Source organism: Lathyrus oleraceus, unplaced genomic scaffold (genome assembly GCF_024323335.1).
Source record: "Lathyrus oleraceus cultivar Zhongwan6 unplaced genomic scaffold, CAAS_Psat_ZW6_1.0 chrUn0778, whole genome shotgun sequence".
NCBI classification, from domain to species: Eukaryota; Viridiplantae; Streptophyta; class Magnoliopsida; order Fabales; family Fabaceae; genus Lathyrus; species Lathyrus oleraceus.
The window spans coordinates 15100-22451 of NW_026113169.1; the positions used below are offsets into that span (position 1 = coordinate 15100).

The 7352-nt window shown below is 29.5% G+C and overlaps 1 long non-coding RNA gene across 1 annotated transcript; it reads left to right on the forward strand.

Moving 5' to 3' along the window:
* Nucleotides 1-380: 380 nt before the first annotated feature.
* Nucleotides 381-5179, forward strand: LOC127114979 (uncharacterized). The gene is made up of 2 exons (XR_007800638.1): nucleotides 381-1292; nucleotides 4950-5179. It is a non-coding gene; the product is annotated as an uncharacterized LOC127114979 (long non-coding RNA).
* The last annotated feature ends 2173 nt before the right edge of the window (nucleotides 5180-7352 follow it).

Below are 7352 nucleotides of genomic sequence, written 5' to 3' on the forward strand. Positions count from 1 at the left end.
TACGATTTTATAATAATCGGCTCCGGTTATTTGGTTCGAATGGTTTTGGAAGGTTCAATCCGTTTTTTTTTGTTTTACTCCGATTTTGACCCATTAACGATTTTGAAAGGTTGACCAAACCAGATTTATCTCCGATTCCTGGTCCAACCGGTTGAACCGGCTGATTCGGTCTGGTTTTTAAAACACTGTCTAAAATGAAAATTTGAATTTAAAAATAAAATAAAAGATGTTTAAATGCATCTTTTAATAATTTAAAATATTTTTTTATATTTTTTTGTCTATCACTCTTTGCTTATCCCCTTTGTTTTATGAAAGACAAAATGATTCGGCATATATTCTTAATCAATTTAGATGCCACTCATCAAAACAAGGCCACCAATATAATAAAGTGTTTTTAATAGGTATGTGTATTTTGTTTTTCACCATTAAATTTTTATATTGTATAATGTATATACTTATTATCCATTTTTTATTACTTTTTCATGAACATGTAGGAAACAAAGAGAGTTTGAAGGTGGAGGGGGAAGTCGGGTATGATGATCTTTACGACCAAGTCTTGGAGTTCTACCGTAGTAAATACTGTAGAAAGGTGATGAAGTTAGTTGATATAGGAGGAGGTAGGTTTTTATACTAGATCTATTAAAGTTTCATTCTTACCAATTCATCACGTTGTATATTTAAAATTATCATATTTAGTACATAATGAACATATATATTGTCCTTACTAAGCTTCTTGTATACAGAGCCTATTCAAATTCTTCAAGGTTGGGTTGAAAGTTTTTTCAACTCTATTAAAAAGTGTGACGTGAAATAGTTTCGAAAACAAGTATACAGAGCCTATTTATAATTTTTTTTTAAAATTATCAATTTGATGATTTTTTTTTGAACCGTACGATTTTATAATAATCGGCTCCGGTTATTTGGTTCGAATGGTTTTGGAAGGTTCAATCCGTTTTTTTTTGTTTTACTCCGATTTTGACCCATTAACGATTTTGAAAGGTTGACCAAACCAGATTTATCTCCGATTCCTGGTCCAACCGGTTGAACCGGCTGATTCGGTCTGGTTTTTAAAACACTGTCTAAAATGAAAATTTGAATTTAAAAATAAAATAAAAGATGTTTAAATGCATCTTTTTAATAATTTAAAATATTCTTTTATATTTTTTTGTCTATCACTCTTTGCTTATCCCCTTTGTTTTAAGAAAGACAAAATGATTCGGCATATATTCTTAATCAATTTAGATGCCACCCATCAAAACCAGGCCACCAATATAATAAAGTGTTTTTAATAGGTATGTGTATTTTGTTTTTCACCATTAAATTTTTATATTGTATAATGTATATACTTATTATCCATTTTTTATTACTTTTTCATGAACATGTAGGAAACAAAGAGAGTTTGAAGGTGGAGGGGGAAGTCGGGTATGATGATCTTTACGACCAAGTCTTGGAGTTCTACCGTAGTAAATACTGCAGAAAGGTGATGAAGTTAGTAGATATAGGAGGAGGTAGGTTTTTATACTAGATCTATTAAAGTTTCATTCTTACCAATTCATCACGTTGTATATTTAAAATTATCATATTTAGTACATAATGAACATATATATTGTCCTTACTAAGCTTCTTGTATACAGAGCCTATTCAAATTCTTCAAGGTTGGGTTGAAAGTTTTTTCAACTCTATTAAAAAGTGTGACGTGAAATAGTTTCGAAAACAAGTATACAGAGCCTATTTATAATTTTTTTTTAAAATTATCAATTTGATGATTTTTTTTGAACCGTACGATTTTATAATAATCGGCTCTGATTATTTGGTTCGAATGGTTTTGGAAGGTTCAATCCGTTTTTTTTTGTTTTACTCCGATTTTGACCCATTAACGATTTTGAAAGGTTGACCATACCAGATTTATCTCCGATTCCTGGTCCAACCGGTTGAACCGGCTGATTCGGTCTGGTTTTTAAAACACTGTCTAAAATGAAAATTTGAATTTAAAAATAAAATAAAAGATGTTTAAATGCATCTTTTTAATAATTTAAAATATTCTTTTATATTTTTTTGTTTATCACTCTTTTTGCTTATCCCCTTTGTTTTATGAAAGACAAAATGATTCGGCATATATTCTTAATCAATTTAGATGCCACTCATCAAAACAAGGCCACCAATATAATAAAGTGTTTTTAATAGGTATGTGTATTTTGTTTTTCACCATTAAATTTTTATATTGTATAATGTATATACTTATTATCCATTTTTTATTACTTTTTCATGAACATGTAGGAAACAAAGAGAGTTTGAAGGTGGAGGGGGAAGTCGGGTATGATGATCTTTACGACCAAGTCTTGGAGTTCTACCGTAGTAAATACTGCAGAAAGGTGATGAAGTTAGTAGATATAGGAGGAGGTAGGTTTTTATACTAGATCTATTAAAGTTTCATTCTTACCAATTCATCACGTTGTATATTTAAAATTATCATATTTAGTACATAATGAACATATATATTGTCCTTACTAAGCTTCTTGTATACAGAGCCTATTCAAATTCTTCAAGGTTGGGTTGAAAGTTTTTTCAACTCTATTAAAAAGTGTGACGTGAAATAGTTTCGAAAACAAGTATACAGAGCCTATTTATAATTTTTTTTTTAAAATTATCAATTTGATGATTTTTTTTGAACCGTACGAATTTATGATAATCGGCTCCGATTATTTGGTTCGAATGGTTTTGGAAGGTTCAATCCGTTTTTTTTTTTGTTTTACTCCGATTTTGACCCATTAACGATTTTGAAAGGTTGACCAAACCAGATTTATCTCCGATTCCTGGTCCAACCGGTTGAACCGGCTGATTCGGTTTTGTTTTTAAAACACTGTCTAAAATGAAAATTTGAATTTAAAAATAAAATAAAAGATGTTTAAATGCATGTTTTTAATAATTTAAAATATTTTTTTATATTTTTTTGTCTATCACTCTTTGCTTATCCCCTTTGTTTTATGAAAGACAAAATGATTCGGCATATATTCTTAATCAATTTAGATGCCACTCATCAAAACAAGGCCACCAATATAATAAAGTGTTTTTAATAGGTATGTGTATTTTGTTTTTCACCATTAAATTTTTATATTGTATAATGTATATACTTATTATCCATTTTTTATTACTTTTTCATGAACATGTAGGAAACAAAGAGAGTTTGAAGGTGGAGGGGGAAGTCGGGTATGATGATCTTTACGACCAAGTCTTGGAGTTCTACCGTAGTAAATACTGCAGAAAGGTGATGAAGTTAGTAGATATAGGAGGAGGTAGGTTTTTATACTAGATCTATTAAAGTTTCATTCTTACCAATTCATCACGTTGTATATTTAAAATTATCATATTTAGTACATAATGAACATATATATTGTCCTTACTAAGCTTCTTGTATACAGAGCCTATTCAAATTCTTCAAGGTTGGGTTGAAAGTTTTTTCAACTCTATTAAAAAGTGTGACGTGAAATAGTTTCGAAAACAAGTATACAGAGCCTATTTATAATTTTTTTTTAAAATTATCAATTTGATGATTTTTTTTTGAACCGTACGATTTTATAATAATCGGCTCCGGTTATTTGGTTCGAATGGTTTTGGAAGGTTCAATCCGTTTTTTTTTGTTTTACTCCGATTTTGACCCATTAACGATTTTGAAAGGTTGACCAAACCAGATTTATCTCCGATTCCTGGTCCAACCGGTTGAACCGGCTGATTCGGTCTGGTTTTTAAAACACTGTCTAAAATGAAATTTGAATTTAAAAATAAAATAAAAGATGTTTAAATGCATCTTTTTAATAATTTAAAATATTCTTTTATATTTTTTTGTCTATCACTCTTTGCTTATCCCCTTTGTTTTATGAAAGACAAAATGATTCGGCATATATTCTTAATCAATTTAGATGCCACTCATCAAAACAAGGCCACCAATATAATAAAGTGTTTTTAATAGGTATGTGTATTTTGTTTTTCACCATTAAATTTTTATATTGTATAATGTATATACTTATTATCCATTTTTTATTACTTTTTCATGAACATGTAGGAAACAAAGAGAGTTTGAAGGTGGAGGGGGAAGTCGGGTATGATGATCTTTACGACCAAGTCTTGGAGTTCTACCGTAGTAAATACTGTAGAAAGGTGATGAAGTTAGTTGATATAGGAGGAGGTAGGTTTTTATACTAGATCTATTAAAGTTTCATTCTTACCAATTCATCACGTTGTATATTTAAAATTATCATATTTAGTACATAATGAACATATATATTGTCCTTACTAAGCTTCTTGTATACAGAGCCTATTCAAATTCTTCAAGGTTGGGTTGAAAGTTTTTTCAACTCTATTAAAAAGTGTGACGTGAAATAGTTTCGAAAACAAGTATACAGAGCCTATTTATAATTTTTTTTTAAAATTATCAATTTGATGATTTTTTTTTGAACCGTACGATTTTATAATAATCGGCTCCGGTTATTTGGTTCGAATGGTTTTGGAAGGTTCAATCCGTTTTTTTTTGTTTTACTCCGATTTTGACCCATTAACGATTTTGAAAGGTTGACCAAACCAGATTTATCTCCGATTCCTGGTCCAACCGGTTGAACCGGCTGATTCGGTCTGGTTTTTAAAACACTGTCTAAAATGAAAATTTGAATTTAAAAATAAAATAAAAGATGTTTAAATGCATCTTTTTAATAATTTAAAATATTCTTTTATATTTTTTTGTCTATCACTCTTTGCTTATCCCCTTTGTTTTAAAAGACAAAATGATTCGGCATATATTCTTAATCAATTTAGATGCCACCCATCAAAACCAGGCCACCAATATAATAAAGTGTTTTTAATAGGTATGTGTATTTTGTTTTTCACCATTAAATTTTTATATTGTATAATGTATATACTTATTATCCATTTTTTATTACTTTTTCATGAACATGTAGGAAACAAAGAGAGTTTGAAGGTGGAGCGGGAAGTCGGGTATGATGATCTTTACGACCAAGTCTTGGAGTTCTACCGTAGTAAATACTGCAGAAAGGTGATGAAGTTAGTAGATATAGGAGGAGGTAGGTTTTTATACTAGATCTATTAAAGTTTCATTCTTACCAATTCATCATGTTGTATATTTAAAATTATCATATTTAGTACATAATGAACATATATATTGTCCTTACTAAGCTTCTTGTATACAGAGCCTATTCAAATTCTTCAAGATTGGGTTGAAAGTTTTTTCAACTCTATTAAAAAGTGTGACGTGAAATAGTTTCGAAAACAAGTATACAGAGCCTATTTATAACTTTTTTTTTAAAATTATCAATTTGATGATTTTTTTTGAACCGTACGATTTTATAATAATCGGCTCCGATTATTTGGTTCGAATGGTTTTGGAAGGTTCAATCCGTTTTTTTTTGTTTTACTCCGATTTTGACCCATTAACGATTTTGAAAGGTTGACCAAACCAGATTTATCTCCGATTCCTGGTCCAACCGGTTGAACCGGCTGATTCGGTCTGGTTTTTAAAACACTGTCTAAAATGAAAATATGAATTTAAAAATAAAATAAAAGATGTTTAAATGCATCTTTTCAAATATTCTTTTATATTTTTTTGTTTATCACTCTTTTTGCTTATCCCCTTTGTTTTATGAAAGACAAAATGATTCGGCATATATTCTTAATCAATTTAGATGCCACTCATCAAAACAAGGCCACCAATATAATAATGTGATTTTAATAGGTATGTGTATTTTGTTTTTCACCATTAAATTTTTATATTGTATAATGTATATACTTATTATCCATTTTTTATTACTTTTTCATGAACATGTAGGAAACAAAGAGAGTTTGAAGGTGGAGGGGGAAGTCGGGTATGATGATCTTTACGACCAAGTCTTGGAGTTCTACCGTAGTAAATACTGCAGAAAGGTGATGAAGTTAGTAGATATAGGAGGAGGTAGGTTTTTATACTAGATCTATTAAAGTTTCATTCTTACCAATTCATCACGTTGTATATTTAAAATTATCATATTTAGTACATAATGAACATATATATTGTCCTTACTAAGCTTCTTGTATACAGAGCCTATTCAAATTCTTCAAGGTTGGGTTGAAAGTTTTTTCAACTCTATTAAAAAGTGTGACGTGAAATAGTTTCGAAAACAAGTATACAGAGCCTATTTATAATTTTTTTTTTAAAATTATCAATTTGATGATTTTTTTTGAACCGTACGATTTTATAATAATCGGCTCCGATTATTTGGTTCGAATGGTTTTGGAAGGTTCAATCCGTTTTTTTTTGTTTTACTCCGATTTTGACCCATTAACGATTTTGAAAGGTTGACCAAACCAGATTTATCTCCGATTCCTGGTCCAACCGGTTGAACCGGCTGATTCGGTTTTGTTTTTAAAACACTGTCTAAAATGAAAATTTGAATTTAAAAATAAAATAAAAGATGTTTAAATGCATGTTTTTAATAATTTAAAATATTTTTTTATATTTTTTTGTCTATCACTCTTTGCTTATCCCCTTTGTTTTATGAAAGACAAAATGATTCGGCATATATTCTTAATCAATTTAGATGCCACTCATCAAAACAAGGCCACCAATATAATAAAGTGTTTTTAATAGGTATGTGTATTTTGTTTTTCACCATTAAATTTTTATATTGTATAATGTATATACTTATTATCCATTTTTTATTACTTTTTCATGAACATGTAGGAAACAAAGAGAGTTTGAAGGTGGAGGGGGAAGTCGGGTATGATGATCTTTACGACCAAGTCTTGGAGTTCTACCGTAGTAAATACTGCAGAAAGGTGATGAAGTTAGTAGATATAGGAGGAGGTAGGTTTTTATACTAGATCTATTAAAGTTTCATTCTTACCAATTCATCACGTTGTATATTTAAAATTATCATATTTAGTACATAATGAACATATATATTGTCCTTACTAAGCTTCTTGTATACAGAGCCTATTCAAATTCTTCAAGGTTGGGTTGAAAGTTTTTTCAACTCTATTAAAAAGTGTGACGTGAAATAGTTTCGAAAACAAGTATACAGAGCCTATTTATAATTTTTTTTTAAATTATCAATTTGATGATTTTTTTTTGAACCGTACGATTTTATAATAATCGGCTCCGGTTATTTGGTTCGAATGGTTTTGGAAGGTTCAATCCGTTTTTTTTTGTTTTACTCCGATTTTGACCCATTAACGATTTTGAAAGGTTGACCAAACCAGATTTATCTCCGATTCCTGGTCCAACCGGTTGAACCGGCTGATTCGGTCTGGTTTTTAAAACACTGTCTAAAATGAAAATTTGAATTTAAAAATAAAATAAAAGATGTTTA